The sequence below is a fragment of the Pseudonaja textilis genome, chromosome 2 (genome assembly GCF_049901715.1).
Source record: "Pseudonaja textilis isolate UNSWEBS1 chromosome 2, rPseTex1.2, whole genome shotgun sequence".
In the NCBI taxonomy this organism is placed as follows: Eukaryota; Metazoa; Chordata; class Lepidosauria; order Squamata; family Elapidae; genus Pseudonaja; species Pseudonaja textilis.
In genome coordinates this window covers 107,939,590-107,957,901 of record NC_141991.1, presented here as the reverse complement: position 1 = coordinate 107,957,901, position 18,312 = coordinate 107,939,590, and the positions used below count along the sequence as shown (strand labels likewise).

Below are 18,312 nucleotides of genomic sequence, written 5' to 3'. Positions count from 1 at the left end.
AGACACCACCTAGCAAGATCAAGCTGAGCGCTGCACCAACATGTAGTCTTGAAACACTCAGAGCAGCCTCACCACTTTCCTCAACTAAGCCAAGCAGACTTCCTGAAGCAGTTTGGATTTATTAGCCAAGCCACAAACCTGGTGCCCCAATTTCACCCCCATCCAGCAGTGCTAGCCTTTGTAAACTTCTGCCTCCTCTCATCCTCTGGTGGGCACTGATTTGGAGGCAGGGCTGAAGGCTTTCTGAATGCCTGGGTGAGCAGCAGAGAGGATTACTTGACCAGGAAAGATGGCCTAGAATGTGGCTCTGGGGTTGTCTTCCACTAGGGCAAGATCAGGAAAGACAGCAAATATACAAGCAAGCAGGATCTTTCTGCTAGGGGCAGGAGGCAGGCAGGCAGGCAGGCAGGCTGGCAGGCAGGCAGGCAGGAAGTCTGTGCTTCAGAAGGAGGAGAAGAGGGAGGAAGCAAACCTGGGATGAGTTTCCTAGATTATACCATCGTAGATAAGATCTTGGAAAAATAGTACATATCAGCTTAATAATAATGTTAAATATGAGTCTTGTGACTAATGCAAAATCTGCCAGCTAAGTGACCAAAATGAAATAGATCTGTTTATTCAGTTTCTTAGTCAGGTGTTTAAATTGATTAAATTTATGATTAATGTGATGATCTTAATTTTTGACTCAGTAGAGACTTTTGAATAGATTGACATCCACGGAGAGTGAGTTCCCCGGAAATCAGAGGGTTACCAATTTTCTTTCCCTCTTTGAGTTCAACACAGCTGGGAAATATGATTTCAAAATGAAAATTAGCAAAAGCATCCAGTTCTCTTCTTTTCCCTTCCAGCACTCCTTTTCTACTGAAAATTTCAACCTCCATGATTCCTTTAGGAAAGTCATCCTTTACGAAGAACTACATATAATTAATGTTACTTTGAATTTTAGTGGCTGTCCCATTAGGGTAGGCAGGGATTGTGAGCAATGGTGACTAACTTTGATGTAAAATAGTGGATGTGCAGAGGCTTATCTACAGGACAGTCATTTCAGATTTATGAATTTGGTGGAAATGTATGCTATGAATGAGTTCCTACCGATGGCACAACAAAGAGAAACCCCTCTACTAATGAAGCGACAGGCTAGAAGGAAACCCTTTGCTATCTTTCTCGTTTGTTTTGTTTTTGTCATCTGCTTTAGACCTTGTGATTCTAGAGGGTGCACTAGAAGAAGGGGTGGTGGTGCTTGTCCTGCATTCAACCAAACACAGAGACTTGGGATTCCCAACTTTGAAAGAAGTGGCTTTGGAGGAGATTAGGGAAAGGAATCCTAGAACTCAGTCTTACAAAGGCTAGAACAGTTTCAGAGAGAGCCAACCGTCGACTGCCTAAACAGGACTATTCTTTAGCGATCAGCAAGTTAGTCACATGAAGTCTGCAAACTCAGGGAAACTAGATGGCTCATGGTTTTGGTCCAATAATACTGTGGATTGAGTCAAGAGACTGCTTGCATCTGCTGTCCTTTTACCTTCAAGATGTACAAAAAAAAAAAAAAAAAGAGGATGCCTAAGCCATCAAGCTTTTCTCTGGCTGCGGAGGAAGCAGAACATTGGAGATTGTTGATTCTGCTGCAGCTTTGGTGACCTTTTCTTGGAGGGTGGTCCTTGGACACAAATAGCAGAAAGCCAGAAAGAAGAAAAAGAAAAGAAACCATCTTGCTTCAGCAGCACTGGGAGCTTGGAGGGAAAGATCCAGAGAGAGAGAGAGAGAGAGAGAAATGACTTGGAAAATGAACTTCGAAAACCACCCTGCGATCTTTCTTTCAGCCACAGAATGCCGATGAAATATTAAGGAGTTAGAAGAATTTGTCCTGGGGCACCTTAAAAGCAAAGAGATTTGTTTTCATATCCTTGCTATCGAGCAAACCTTTCTGTTGCACAAGTAGAGTTGGGTTGGGCTATGTCTCAGCGCTTAGCATCCACCCTTTTCCTGTGGGTGGGAACTTCAAAAAAAAAAAAAAAGTACTGGGAAGAAATGGAGAAGAGATTTGGCTACCCGAGCTGTTCTTGCCCATGCAGGTGTGCATAATGCGCAGGAATGCCAGACAGACCTGAGTCACAGGTAACCTCCCCTGCATACATACAACACGCCTAATCACACCTGAGGTAAAGAGAAAAGTACTTCTTTCCGACTTTACTTGCCTAACAGCTATAGGTGCTGCTATTGGGAACTCCTCAATTTACCCTGGAGGAAAGAAAAAAAAAGCCAGAGGGAGTTCTTTATAAATAAAAAAAAAACGGCAACAACAGCAGCAAAAAGGTGGGGAGAGTGAAAAAGGTGTGAGACAACCCTGGATCAGAAGCAACCAGGAGACGTGAAGAGGTGGGTCGAATTGATGAGCTCTTTTTTCCTTCCTTCCTTCCTTCCTTCCTTCCTTCCTTCCTTCCTTCCTTCCTTCCTTCCTTCCTTCCTTCCTTCCTTCCTTTTTCAACTTTGCATCTGAAATAAAACTGGAATATGTGAAAGGGGGAGGAGAGGAAGAACAAGGGGGAGTCAGGATAAGCCAACCAACCTTACATTTGGAAATGACAATGCAGCAGTGAAACAAGTCTCTCTCTCTCTCTTTCTCTCTCTCTCTGTCTCTTCTCCCAACACACATGCACACACACACACACACACACACACACACACACATCCCTTACCACTGGAGGAAGTTCTTGGCTTGATGTGTGGATAGCTGTTTTTTGGATTGTTTCAAAGGATTTGGACTTTGAAATGGACCCAGCATGAATGAGGTTTGTGGCACAAAATTTTTATTTTCGGTCCCCACACCTATTTTTTATTATTTGTTTATTTATGTTACTTTTTTAAAGAGACAACTAATGATTAATCAGAGAGAAAAGTGAAAAGAAACACAGGGCTTCTTGCACAGGTAAACAAGCAGGCAAAACGGCTGATGTAGTCCTATGTTCTTTTCTACTTTAAAGTTAGACGGGAAGTTGTGTTCCCTCCTCTTTGCACGGTTGGAACTTGGCACAAGTTCTTGATCAGCCAGTTTGATACAGCAGAACAGAGCATTCCCTCCTCCCCTTTGCTCTCTTGCTGAAGACTCCTTTTTATCTGAATTAACCAAGCTATTCATATAATTCCTTTGCACCCACATACCCATGCAGTTTCTCCTTTTCTCTGAGTACATTCGCAGGGTACATTAGGAAATTACAGGGAAGATGGCTATCCGTCAACAATAACGTGCTCTTCTCAAACAGAGGAAGGTGAACTTTTCCTGAGTGAGAACGCTGACATTTCCCTCCCACAATATCCCGGTGTTTTTAACAACTTCATAACAGGCAGACATTAGGCAGTAAACTTGATCTTGGCATAGCAGCATAGTGAAGAACAGTTTTCCTTAACTAATTAATTTCAACCTGTTGCCCCATTTGTAAATTTGTTAAAAGTGGAGAAGAATGCAGGAGAGAGGGGGAGGATTATAGTAACTCTCCTAGCAGTTAGAAGATAGAGATTGGGTATTTTTAATGTGTTATAAATAGGCACGGATTCACAAATCATTTTTATTTCTCTTAAGCCCCGTTCTGACTTGATTGTTGTTTGAGAATCACATAATCTGTGTAATTGAAAATAGTGTACTTTTCCTGATTTCGATGTTAATGTGTTTACGAAAGGCGGGAAAATGAGGAAACTAGGTAGATTAACAATGTGCATGAGATTTAAGATAAATTGGATGGATTGTTTGAATGTGAGAAGTAGTTCAAAATAGGTAAAGCAGCAGATCTGGAAGAAGGACAGATAAAAGTTAAGTTATAGAGTGGTGGACAGGTATGCTGTTGGTCTGCATACAAGGAAGTCACTAAAGATCAGCTTCAAAACCTCTGGTCAGTTCTAAAGCCCAAGTTGATATTGGTCTCTGAGCATTAAAAAGTAAAGTTAAGAACATATGCATAGTGAATTTCTCTTTACCACTAAGCTCCCTTTATGGTTAGAGAGACATTTTGGATTTTAGCTGAGGAAGGATTCAGATAGCTCTAAATATTTGTTCTTGTTTACAGTATTAGATGCCAATTTTCCTCTAATGGAAAAACTACCAATGTATTGTCTACAATGCCAATTGATTATATCTCTATAAATTGTTGGAAAAACAGCAATAGGTCACATTTCGGGTCTCCAATAACTGTCCCTGGGTTCTCCCCCATATAAAAGTTGTCAAAATGTCATAAATTTGGGTAATTTGGGAAGGAGGGAAATCCCAGCCACAGAAAGACAAGACCCAGCTAGATTGCTGACTTCTTTACATTTTAGCAGTACAAGACAAATCAATATGATGTTCCGGATAAAGAAAAAAAGCAATTTGGTTTTTACTTATTTGGTTTATAGTTAGGGTACAGCACCTCTTTTTTTACAATAGCCATACTTAAAATATTATCTGTGGTGTGTCATCTGTGACAACAGAGTAATGCAACAAAGGAAACAAAAGCTGGCTCCTGTTTCTAATTGATACCTGGTTGACATGCAACCTTGAGTCCTTGCATTTCCCTCTGTCCATTAAATACTAGATCAAGCTGAAATGCAGTCATCACAAAATCTGCCAAAAAATTTTTTTTAGAAAAGATGTAATTTTTGGCTTTATTTATGATAAGAAGGCTGGTCATGGAAGCCTATTCAGTAGTTAGAAGGAAGGAAAATGAGAACAGTCAAATGGAAAGACTGGTAGAACTGTGCTTTTATTGCTTTGTAGACAAAAGAGATCTCTTCTCTCTCTCTCTCAGTATTTCACCTTGTGTAAACTAATGTATGTTTTTTTGCAATATACTCTTCTGTGTGGGATCCTTGGTGCTCTCTGAGCTCGGTTGCTGTTGTTCTATCAATATTCTTCCTCTTATTTTGGCCATGTATGGTACTGGAGTGCCCATTCATGCCTCAAATTCATTGGGATTTGGAATTTATCAAAAGTGGTTATCTAAGTGAAGTAATATTCTGAAAAAGAAGCAGTGGGAATTTGATGACAGGTGATCTGGAACTGTTCAAAATAATTTATTTGGGATCTAATGCATTTTTTGTGTGTATATATTCTTTGCATAAAGGAATGGGAGAAGGAAATTTATCGCAAGTGTGTGTAAGGCTGTCTTTCCTAATATCACCCAATTCATGCTATAAAAGCACCTGGAAGAAGTTTATTTGTAGTCCCTCTACTAGATTTCTTTTTCAGTGCAATGACCATAAGCAGGGCCTTCTCAGTGGTAGCCCCATACTATCTTCAAGTTGACAAACAGGCCTATTCACCCAAACTATTCAAAGTTATCTGCCTTTTAGATCACCTATCAGGTTACCCTCTTTCCTACATATTTATCATTTATATATTTATTGTTGCTAACTATTGTTGGTTTCCTGTTAGTTCTAAGAGTTGGTGTTGTTTCTATTTTTATAGATATAATTTGATTGATTGATGTTGCTTTCAGTATAAAAATATACTGTTTTGGTTTCCTCGTGGTTACTAGTAAAGAATTGCATGCTTCATAGTCTAATGCCTTGTGTGCTTCAGTTATATGCTATCCAGGGTCATCATCTGATACAGTGAGGCCATTGTAATTGTAGAAGAACATTTATACAGATTCTTACATAGTGTCCTTTCCTGGAAATAATTTCCTTGGGGATTGATTGATTGAATGAATGAATGAATTTATATGGGCAGCATACATATTTTCATTCTTTTGCCAAACAAACAACTGAAGTGTAGCTTACTTATGACCTGTGTTGCCAATGGCTTCATGCAGACTCACCCCTCATGTGTTCTTTTGTTCTTCTCAAAGAGAATTTTTGTAGAGGAACACGCTATAGTTCTGTGTCTTTCTACATACTAGATAGTGAAGTTGATCGGATTTAAGCAGAAGCTTTAAGAAAATAACAAAATACTGGTATGTAGGAGGTATCTGGTCCAATGCCTGAAAATAGCTAAGCCTTTGGCAAGTTATTTGGTGGATAAATGTTGAACAACTATATTCATTTCAACTCCCTGTCTTCTCATGAACTTACTTTCATTGTTTGTCCCTAACAGTGGCAAATGGGAGTGGGAGTGACGAATAAGGAAACACTGGAATAAGACAAATGCATGATATCCCCTTGTTTGTTTAATTTATTTATGGATAGGCATAAATGGTTATGGTTCAGAGTTTATTAGAGGTATGATGACTGGGGACACGAAAGTGCATACACTTTACGTCTGCAGATGGTGGCACCTTGTTGGCTGAGAACTTCAATGTTAAATGTTAATGTTAAATGAAAGGATGCAATCAGTTCTGTAATATCGTTCTGAAAATTTATGTAGTAAAGATCAAGGTAGTTGTTTTGATAGAGACAATTGAGTGAATGGCTGCAAACTATATATTGATGGCAAAAATTAGGGTGCAGCTTTTGAATGTTTTTTTTGTCCTGAACTCTTCACCAAAAAAAACATCGTTGAAATTTTCTACTATTTGAAGGCAGGAAACAAACAGCAAAAAGGTGTAAGCCCTAAAACAAATTTATCACAATTAACAAGATCTTCCCCAAACAAGTAAAAAATACCATCTCAGCTGCCCAAATGTGACGTAACCCTCCTAGTTTGTAACATCTCTCAGGCCTATCACTGACTTAAATACCACAGCTTGCTTGACTTTTTTTTTAAGTTTTGTGATAAACAGATAACAGATAATCAGAGTTGAAGGGGACCTTGTAGGTCATCTAGTCCAACCCCCCATCCAAGAGGGAGACCCTACACCATTTCTGACAAATGGCAGTCCAATCTGTTCTTGAAAGTCTCAGGTGATGGCACTCCCACAACTTCCGAGGGCAAGCTGTTCCACTGGTTAATTGTTCTCACTGTCAGATTGTCAGGAACTGATAACCAGAGGGAGAAGAAAGTAGTATTCTCTTTTTATCAAACCCTGAAACAAGAAATAAATCATCTGGGTATTAACCGTACTGGCCATGGAGAGATCTTATATTCCATAAGTTCTATACCACTTTTAAGTGCTTAAGAATGAAGCCAGTAACAATTTGACCTTAAGGACACAACTTTCAGGAGGGATGAGTGCAAAACTCTTGTCCAACAACCTAGCAGAACAGACAGGGAGGGAAGGAAGGTGTGCCAACACTGAGTCCTTTCATAGCTTCTGGGCTCTGGGCGTAACAAAAGCGCTGTTGTATCACTCCCTTGTTGTAGTGCTGACTGATTCTTGCACAGCACATTGAAGAGTTCATTCTGCAGAAACACACAAGTTGGAACGGCTGTCAGAGTACAAAAGCTTAAACATACAGGATGGAGAAATTAACAAAGGATCCCCCTCACAAGCATGCAAATAAGGGAAGAGAAATTGGAGAAGGCACATAATTCCTTACATGTTTTCTTCCTCTTTTCTTTGTTTTGGTTTTTCTGGTTGTTCCACTAGCTGGGGAATTCTGGGATTCAAAGTCGACAAGTTTTAAAATTGTCAAGTTTGGAGAACTCTGTTCTAGATTTTACACATCTAGAAGTTTTTGATGTAAGCCTTTTAACATTGCTCAAAACAAACCAAAAATTATGTGAACAGAAATAGTCAATTTATCATCACATCATGGCAGCATGAATTTAGGAACTCTCCGGGCCAGAAGAATGTGGTCAGAGGGCTGCAAATGGTGCATGGGTATCCAACCCTAGGTTAGATGATAATTTATTCTCAACCATAGGCTGGCAGTCTTTTTCAGACTGAGTTGTATTTTGTATTATTCTAGTCTCTGACAATGCCTCCAAACTAGTAGTTTACTGCTGAAAAATGCTCTGGGAACTGGAAATGGGGCAACAGTAGGAACCTGTAGTATGCGCATGGTGGAAACTCTGGGAACTTGTAGTTCTCCAAGTGCTGATGAATGTCATCCCCTAACAGGACTAGGTAAAGTGGCCAATGGGGACACATATGGGAAGTTGTGGTTCAACAATATTACAAGGCCTCAAGTTGCCTACCTATCATCCATGCTGTTTGGAAGATACTTTCCAGCACTTGACTTGGGATGTTCTGCATGCAAAGATGTTCTCCACTACAGTGTCTTCCAGAGGCTGGTTCTGTTTCCCCAATTACAGAAAAAAATGTATCCGTAGCCATTTAATTGGGCACACCGGTGCATTCTTTTTATTTTACAAGTAGTTAGGTAAGAATGATCATATCAGAGCATCATATTTTGACCTAATATTTACAGACAGAAATCGTCATCACATCTATTCACATACATACATATACATATAGTGAAATGCTTTCACTTCCACAGGATAGAGCAGTTTCTTGACTAGAATCAGCTATGACAACTATGTCAAAATTATAACAACTGCTTACAAAATAAATTGCTCGGTCCATTTTTAATGTATCTAAAAGCTGGCCATGGATCATACCTAATGTTCACCACCCTCTTTACCTACAGAAATTTCACTACATAGACACACCTACACAATTGCTCCTATTTAGCATCCATTGTTGATTTCTGAAATATTTAGTATAGGGTTTTTATTGTAGATGACTTCACTATTTTATATGGCTTTATATTGTATGTTTTTTTGGGTGGACCCCTTGTCTTTGGGGGTACTGATTATTGAGCTGTTGCTTTGGATTTTTTTCACATTCAGAGGCTGTGATGTGGAATGTGCTAAAGACCAGAGTATATTTACCCGCCAAGTTTATACCTTGATCAAATAGTTTCTTTATTTGTTTGTTTGTTAAATTTATTTGTGTCCATCTTGCCATGGGGCTACTGCACCATGGGTATCAAATGCCACAGAACCATGATTAGTGACATCACTGCAATAGAAAAAGGAAACGTTATGCAGACCATAAATGATTTTATTCTTTTCTTTTATAGCAACCATCTTCAGGATTGCAGGTATAAGGAAAATTGCATGAACCATTTTATTAGGTTCCTTGGGTTTTGTTTTTTTTAAACAAAATCAAGATAACTGCATGCCCTCCTGTAAGAGTGCATGTCCTGGGGGGTTGTGGGGGGCAGTGGAGAGATGGCATTGTTTTTTATACAAATAGATTAGGATTGCTCTGTCAATCTGCAAAATATGCAGGCCAACCAGCAAAATGATCCCTAAAACTCTAACTCTTGGCTCCCATCTAAAGGTCATTTGGATTTTTTTTCAGCTCAGGCCATTAGCCCAGATCTAAATACCCATTAAAAATTAGGGTCCTCCACTGAACATATGACTAAGTACTAGCATCATTGAAGAGAGGAAATAAAAGATAAACATACATTTTTTTTCCTTTGCACAGCATTCCCCTGTCCCAGAAGTGAAGTCAAAACATACTGACCAGCACTCGCGACAACACATCAGAGGGAAAAGTGCAAAATTTAGCCTCTAACTAGTCCTATCCTTCCTTTTCTTCCTTTGATGCCTTTACAGTATTTTTTATGGGAGAAAAAAATGTCACTAGTTGCAAATCTACCTCTTTGCTTTAACTGAAATGTGGTGTAAACACATTGTTGAGGCAATGGCAGACGATGAAGAAAGGAAGGGAGCCGCTGAGAGGCAGGGACTGGCAGAGATAACTAACTCCTACTAATGGGGAAATGGCCCACTACCAAACACTGCAGAGCGCCAGCCTCACAATTTGCCAGATAGAAAGTGTGTGATTTGTGCTGAGCTGAGGAGCTAAATCTGCTGACAGGAGTATAGTATAGAGTCACAAGAGTATGGGGTGCTTTATCCAAGAGCTGCACCAAATCCTTGTATGGAAGGCACGTACGGTTTTAAAGACACTTCCCTCAAGGTGACATACTGCAAGATAGAAATACAACTAATGGTGTACTGAGAGGAAAAATATCACAGTAATAGGTTAGGATCGCACGAATGAGACAAAAGTTGTAGGACTTATGCTGGTTAGCCCCAGCTGCATAACTGCACATATTTGGAAGGCTACCATGAAGATGTGATTTCCCTACTATCAGGGCTGGCTTTAGACCAAGGCTGAGTAGGTTAGAGTACCAAAGCTTAAGGAATGCCAATGCTGTCCCTCCTTCTGAAAAGAAAGCCCACAAGAAATTTCATTTACATTTATTCTATCTTTAATGAAGCAATCTTTAGTAATATTAATACAGGATTTCAGGTACTATATTTTTGCATTGAGGCTTAGCAGTTTTGATAGATCGATGATGGAGTATAAGATAGGAATAGGAGAGGAGGGGAGGGGAGGGGAGGGGAGGCATCAGACAAGTGGTGTGATTCAAATTTTTACTACTGGTCCTATGGCCGTGGCTTGGTGGGCGTGGCAGGGGAAGGATACTGTAAAATCTCCAGTCAGAGGTGATACTTGACGATTCTATGAACTACTCAAAATTTCCGCTACTGGTTCTCCAGAACTGGTCAGAACCTGCTGAATACCACTACTGCATCAGACAATACGGTCTCTGGATGCCACCTATCCTTAGTCAAGCACTACCAACTACTATACACTACATATATTGAGTTTGAAGATAGACTACTTCACAATGAACTAGGTTTATACAGGCATCAAATGAAGCCAGAACTTGTGCCAAAGTTTCCTGATGTTGTTCTAGAGATACAGTATATGAAGGACTAATAAAGACAATTCAAGGCTCAGATTGAGTGTGATTATATCTACAAATGCATGGATTATCTTCATAGTAAGTAAAGGGATTCACACTTTTTTGAGGTTTTCCATCTTTTTGGAATATTAAATAAGAATATCAAGATTCTGGCAGCATTTGCAAGGGTAGCATTACTTTGTTGTAATGCGAAGCAAAAAATTGATGCCTGTTTTGGTTGTCAAGATATGTAGCAATGCTACCGCTGAGCAATTTCCAATAACAAGTTCAAAAATGTTGGCAGATACTAGACTCAAATTATTCCTTCTTTCCTTTCCTTCTTTCCTTTTGGAGGTTTACAGATTATTTGAGTAGTTATTCTAACTACCTTTATCTTTTATAACTAGATGGTTAACTTCATTCTTGAACTATCTGAAGTGGCAATATATTATACCTCCCCTCTTCTAGTGAATTTATGGTATTTGATTACTTTTTCCATTACAGTACTGGTTATACGATTTACTAGTACCAATTTTGAGTTGGCTATCTGACACAAATGCATCCCCCTACGACTGTCTCTGGACTAATAGGCATCAGACCAAAAACTGGCACCATGCCATGCAGTTGTTAGTGTCTTAAATTACGTATATTCCTGAAAAATTACTCATGTAGCTGCTTTGTCAGCAGCATCATTAGCAAAGTTGAAGGGTGTGGACTTTGCAGTGATCTGAGACGCAAATCTCTACACAGGCCTGCAGGTTATATCTGGAACTAAGGGCATACTGTAGAGCTCAGGTAAAGTCATGCCCGCCCAGCCTTGAGGCAGCAGAAAAGTACATTGGCATTTGCTCCCTCTGCTGCCAACTCCGATCACACCCTTTTAATGCTTGTTCTGGTGTGCCAGTGATTAGAGGCATTTTGATTTCAGCTGCACATGACCAGACTTAGAGGTTTAGCCATCTGTGATGACCCGGGGTGTGGCACAAAGGCAACACGGTCAAATAAGCAAGAAGAGTCCCTTTAATACCTCCAACTTTGCCCCCAATGTCCAGTTACCTTCAGCTGGAGAAAAAACTCTCCCAAGAACAGTCTTTAAGTGGAGGAAATCAGTCCGAAAACAACGTACATATAAACTAAATAAAAATGCACACAAACCACGCTGCAGCAATTAACTGGACAGGGCCAGATAAGGAATTGCAGACTTCAAGGGCCGACAAAACACACACAGTTGGGAAGATGCTAGGAACCCAGATAAGCCTCGACAATGAAAAATAACTCACTATTTGCTTCCAACAAGTTGCTGTGTGCAAACTCCCTTTTTAAACACTGTGTTCCCAGCTCCAGCTAATGAAGAGAATCAAGGCCCTTTTCTCCCCCATAAGCCACGCAACTCATGTTGCTCCCTTCTCCGTTCCTCCCTGCGTGCCCTGGGATGAAGAGGGGGTGGGCCTGGGTCTTCCTCTGAACTCCCTCTCCCTTGCTATACCTCTCCCCCTGCTCTGCCCAGCCAGACTTTGCCCTTCCCCAGTTTCTTCCACAGCCAATGGAGCCACACTTCCACTCCCTGTCAGCTGTTCGGCCTCCCCCTCCGAATCAGATTCCGACAGGGGCATGACACCATCTGTCAAAATAGAAGTTTCTTGGACAAGGTGATTTTCAGGCTGGAGAAGTGAGTTCACCAAAGCATTCAATTTGAAAGACAGCTGCCAAGCTCAATGGCCTTGTGTCACATATGGATCTGAGTGTGTGTGTGTGTGTGTGTGTGTGTGTGTGTGTGTGTGAAGGCGGGATCTTGATGCCAATAGCAAAATGTGCCAGGTTTGATTCACCTTGATGGTGCTACAGGATGTTGTCAGCTTAAGAGGAAAATGTAACATTAGGAAAGCTAATGTCAGGCCGAAGCCCAAGGACAACACAGTGAAATCCAGTCATGCCCAGATTCTGTCCAATTTTGTCAGACTAAAGCTATAATCTTCTATCCTATTAGACATATCCTGAGAGATTTTAGGGCGTGGCTTCCCTGAAGTTCTTCCCTCCTATATCCTCTAGCTCAGGACTGGGTAGTCTAAATCTATTCTAAGAAAACTCTGCATTGCCAAAACTCTTATCCACTGATTTTCCAGGTGTGCATTTGTGGCTGTGGCAGGTATGGGCCAGGAAGGAGATAAAGACAATGTCAGGAGGAACATCCAACACTAAAGAAAGAAAAAAAAAACCACCCCATGCTCTGGTGTAAGTAGGGAAAGGCCTGGAGACTCTGTCCCTTGGCACTCTAAAGCTGCAGTTGTATACTGGCCTCTTGAATCATCATATCCACAGAGGGGGCCAGATATATTACGTTTGGGGCCTTTTCTGCCTACTGATCCTCCCTCAGGCATTGGTCTCATGGATTAAAATCAGAAAAGTACCGTGCAAGAATGGAAATATGACAAAGGCCTACAATATATGCTTCTAGGGACTTTGGGAAAGCAAAATATGGAGACATATACTGCTACAAATCAGGATTGGGGAGGGAGGGGGGATAAATTTTAAAAAACCTTCCCTGTCAGGTTCAATTATCTCCCTATGAGAGATAATTCCCATGAGCTGCCACCAACTAGGTTGAACCTCTTCACTCTCCCTGGTTGCTCCAACTGTAGAGTTCTTTTAATTTGGATTCTTTAATTGAAGGAGTCTCTCTGGAATAAGAACTCTTATTCTTAGATATAAAAATGAGTTTATTGGGAAAGGCTGATTGGAGAGAGATGGTTTGGTTCTTCTGTTTGGTTTTATGTTCATAAACAGATTTTGTTCTTGTTTTGAATGAATGAATGAATGAATTCTTTATTGGCCAAATGTGATTAGAGACACAAGGAATTTGTCTTGGTGCATATGCTCTCAGTGTACATAAAAAGAAAAGGTACATTCGTCAAGAATCATAAGGTACAACACTTAATAATAGTCATAGGGTACAATAAGCAATCAAATCATACCAGGAAACAGTCAATAGAAATTGTAAGAATGCAAGCAACAAAGTTACAGTCATATAGTCACAAGTGCAAGGGGATGGGTGATAAGGAATGATGCGAATATTAATAGTGATAGTAATGCAGACTCAGTAAATAGTTTGACAGTGTTCTGGGAATTATTTGTTTCGCAGAGTGATGGCATTCGGGGAAAAATGGCATTTTTTCATCATCATCCCGCCTCCAAACACTTATTTTTACTTTTATAGAAAGTGGGGAAGAAATGAAAGCCAGCCTCTTTGGGAAGACTTATGATTGTTTTGCCTAGTCATGGACGATGAAAAATGCTGCATTGTTTAGAAATTATCTAGGGGATAAGCCCTCTTTCCTAACCTTTCTTGATGGAATTATAAAGGCAGATTCTGTTCTTGCTTTTGGAATTTTGTGGGAGAGGCTCTTCTTGAAATAAAAGCCGAATCAATCTATCCAGAACTTTTAGCATGGGGTCAATTCATCAGATACTTTAAGGAGTTCTAGTGGGGTCATACCAAAACTAGGGGCTTATCATATAATGCCATACGTCCAGATCATTCTTTTGTGTTGCTTTTATATCTCTGAGAAATGTACCTCTCAAGACATGTCTGGACATGAGCTGTGCGGTCTGTTGCTCTAGTTTTAAGTGACTATCGTGCACACATGAACTGCGTGACCAGCACCTTAGAAGAAGGCACACTAGAGTGACACAGCTTTTCCAATTGGGTGCCTTCTAGATGAACTGGTGTAGCCATTTATTGTGTTGCCATAGTTGCAGGGCATACAGAAATTTTCAGGGCCTCCTATCTGGAGGACACTGAATTAAATATTGATGATCTAATTAAAACAAATATTGATTTGATTCATACATACAGCTTTGTGTCAGCATTAACATTTATTTAGTATTGCTGATTTCTCCCCATAAAATCAATTATTATTAACAAGTTTTGCACAATGTGGCAGAAATCATAAGTGTTTGATGGCCAAGGAAGACTCCTTCTCTTCTCTTCCACTTGCTTTCCCTTTCCAATAATAATTGTATTTCCCAAATTGTACTACATTCTTTTAAGATAAAGAATAAATAACTACCCAGACTCAAAAATTGCCTTAAATGTATATGTAGATGTGTTTAATTTCCAACCATGAGTTCTGCCAGCCTTACATAATCTCCTCCTACACACATGCCATCCATGTTGTTGTTTTCCTTTTCCCCCATGTCCAGCATGTCCTACAAACAAGTCCTTACTGTGACTGACCTTCTTCTCCAGCAGTAGGAAGATTCATCCAAACTAACTTTGGTTATATATAGACAACAACACTTTTTCTACTGCTTTATATTGAATTAAGAGTGCGTCTACATGTCTTCTTAAGCCTGGATCATAAGTGCCTTATTAACCATTCTTTAGGAACACATATTCATGACAATGTCAGCATTGGTATAATGGTTAAGGTTGTTGTTGTTGTTAGTTGCGAAATTGTGTCCAATCCATCGTGACCCCATGGACAATGTTCCTCCAGGCCTTCCTGTCCTCTACCATCTTCTGGAGTCAATTTAAGCTCACGCTCACTGCTTCAGTGACTCCATCCAGCCACCTCATTCTCTGTGTCCCATTCTTTTATTGCCCTCATCTTTCCCAGCAATAGGCTCTTCTTCAGTGAGTCCTTCCTTCTCATTAAGTGCTTAATGGTTAAAGTACTGGCCTAGAAGCCAGAAGATAGTAAGTTCTTGTCCTGTCCTTGTCATAAAAGCCAACTGGGTGACTTTGGGTTAGTCATTTTCTTTCAGTCCAACTCACCTCACATGGTGATGGTTGTGTGGAAAAAGAAGAGGAAAGAGTATTATATATGTTTGCCACCTTGAGTTACTTATAAGATATAAAGGCAGGATAAAAATAAAATAACTCATAAATTTCAGCAGATAGCTGAGGCTACCTAATGTTGTAGTTAGCCAATCTGAATATGTTAATGAGGTGTTACCATCTTCTCCCAGCACAAACATTGCTCCATAGACAATTTCTTATGTTTTGTCAGCAAGCAAGATGACACCATGGTCAGGGACGGGGACTAAGGAGCACAGGGCATTTATGTATTTAAGCATTCTTGCTCCGTCTCTAAACTGGCTAGCCATTTTATTGGACTTTAAGATAGCCCGAGAGGTATGATTAAGGTTCTGAACTGGGACCAAGAAGACCTCCATTTGGCTAAACAGCTGACTGAATAACTTAAGCACTATCTAGTTCATAGGGCCTTTTTGTGGAGGGCAGAAACATCCATAGCAGTCAATTATTTCATCAAAATATTGCATTGTTGCAGCATCCTGATGCAAATTCTGCCCCTGTGTGCCACATTGCCAGCAGAAGTGAACAAGCTTAGAGTGTGAGTTGCAATGTCACAGCACATGTTGGTTATTTTCACCCACCCACCCCTGCCGGGGCCCACTCCTTCTTCATCCCCACCACCCCACCACCCCCACTCAATGTCTATGCTTGTGTGATAAAATGAAGGACACACTCTACAAAGGCTGCCTACTTATATAATCCTTACAAGAAAGGCAAGATAAAAGTTGAAATAGTAAATAAATATGGGAACTCTTGGGAAATTTCTGAGTGGAATTATATAAGTGGGCAACCTTTCAACAACTGATCTTGAGGGAAATAAATACACTTCCCTTGTAACCCACTAATGTAAAAATTATGCATTAGACGAATTCCAAGATTTCCCCATTCAGCCTTGCCCAGTAGCTATAATGATAATTGGTTCCTTTCTACTTTCCCAGCTTCAATTCTTGACGTATCCTTTTTCAAAAATGAAGTGGGCAGAAACTTTAAAACAGTAAAAGACCCCTGCTGCCAGACGGGGCAAGATGAACCTCCGCTCTTTGAAGTTTGCTTACTTAACAGTTTCTCTTTGAAGCCATTACATCTGGGGCAACGATTTGTTCACATAAATCCTTGGGAGTGATGACAGGATCTAGGCAGTAAAAGGGATTCTGCTGGATACATATTGGCAGAGATATAACTAAAAACAGAGAAAGTGTTTCAAGAACAGTCAAAAGATCCTTCTCACCATACATCAGCCTTACAAATAATCACTAATATAATTATATGTAATATTTCAGGCAAGGAGAAAGTCAAGTTACAGTAGGAAGCCTCTTGGAGCAGGAGAATCACAATAGAAAGAAGTTGGTTAAAAATGCTGAATCCCTCCCTTCCCCCTGGAACCAGAAAAAATAAATTGCAAGTTCCAAGTGACAAAATACTGGCATTGTGAGAATTGAGCAGCAAGGGAGTGACAATGGATAATGTCACCATCAATAACGTTCTGTTGCAAAAGGGTAAACAATCATCCCGAAGACGGCAATGGAATACCAAGTAGTAAGCCTATGTAGTGTGAGGATTAGATTCGGGGGGATCCAATTTTAAATTTACCCCCAACCATGAAACTCACTGGATGATTTTGGTCCAGTCACACACTCTCAGCCCAGTTTACATCAAGGAGATCCTGGTTTGCTTTGAGCTCTTGCAGAGAAGTGTGGAAAGGGCCTAGAAGAAAATATCCAGCAGGAAATTAGAAAACATGGGAATATGTGAGCTTAGCCTGAGGAAACAGGAAAATGGGAGGGGAAAAAAAAGTCAAAAGTTCCTCTGGTTTGACTGTCTTTAATATAAAAGGTAAAGAAGGGGAAATGCTGTCAAAACTTTCAAGATTCTGTTATTATAGCCTATATCAAGAGACCTGAGCTCTGATATTTCTTGTGGTGTCTGTTTCCTGAGTTGGCCTACCTTTAGAGGGCTGAATAAATTGGACAAAGAAAGTGGTCTGTTTTAATACGGCTTTGCTTTAGTTACAGACAAGTCTTACCAAGCTGCAAAAATTCTAATTATAGTTTCCTTTTTCACCCATTCCCTACCTCTGCAAAAAAAAAGAGGAAACAATCCAAACTAGATTAATGGTTTTCAGTTTGACCAATCTCATGGGAGAAACATGATTCACTCTTCTTTTGATGTACAACTAAATCATGGATTATCTTCATAGTTTCATCTCTCTGGGGATATAATAGAAATTGCTCCCTAACCACACTTGGCTAGGTAGTTAAATTATCACACCTATTCCAAGAGCACGAATTTATACTTAGCCACAGCCACAAAGATTTCGGCAGTGTATTGACATGTCAGAATAATTCACTATCTAGAACTAGTCATGAGCCTTTGCTGGATGAGTGCTCTTGCATGAAGACATTAATCTTATTTATCTCCATGCACAGTCGGTAATCATACAGGCCCTTACAACTCCTGTTTATGACTGCTTGGTGGGAAGACTTCATCACATTATCAGAACATGAGCTCATTCTCTTTTAAAGTGCAGGAGTTGTTCCCTTATATATTAAAAGTATATGCTTACCTGGAACAGATGATTTGAATCTCTATGAATGCAGCACAGTTCGGACAAAAATATCATTACCAAAGAGAATGCCGATAGAAATGTTTTAAATATTTGCTTTAATAATACAATAATACATGGTGGGATTCAAAAATTTTTACAACCGGTTCTGTAGGTGTGGCTAGGTGGGCCTGGCAGGGGAAGGATACTGTAAAATCTCCAGTCAGAGGTGGTATTTGCTGGTTCTCTGAACTACTCAAAATTTCCACTACCAGTTCTCCAGAACTGGTCAGAACCTGCTGAATACCACCTCTGAATAATACCAGCAATGATACTGATGATCATAAAGTGACTGCAGGAGCCTTGCATGTGACAGGCCAGAGCTAATGGCCTTGAG

At 40.1% G+C, this 18,312-nt stretch overlaps 1 protein-coding gene across 17 annotated transcripts in view; it reads left to right on the top strand.

The window, feature by feature from the left end:
* The first annotated feature begins 1,985 nt into the window (after positions 1–1,985).
* Positions 1,986–18,312, top strand: part of ITGB4 (integrin subunit beta 4) — an 82,011-nt gene continuing 65,684 nt past the window's right edge. For 4 of the 17 annotated variants that reach the window (XM_087924858.1, XM_026701999.2, XM_026701998.2 and 1 more), the window contains exon 1: positions 2,018–2,376. The gene's annotated coding sequence lies outside the window, so the exon portion shown is untranslated. Of the gene's footprint in view, positions 2,790–18,312 lie in introns of all 17 variants that reach the window. The other 13 variants (XM_087924857.1, XM_087924855.1, XM_087924851.1 and 10 more) reach the window with 6 other exon arrangements.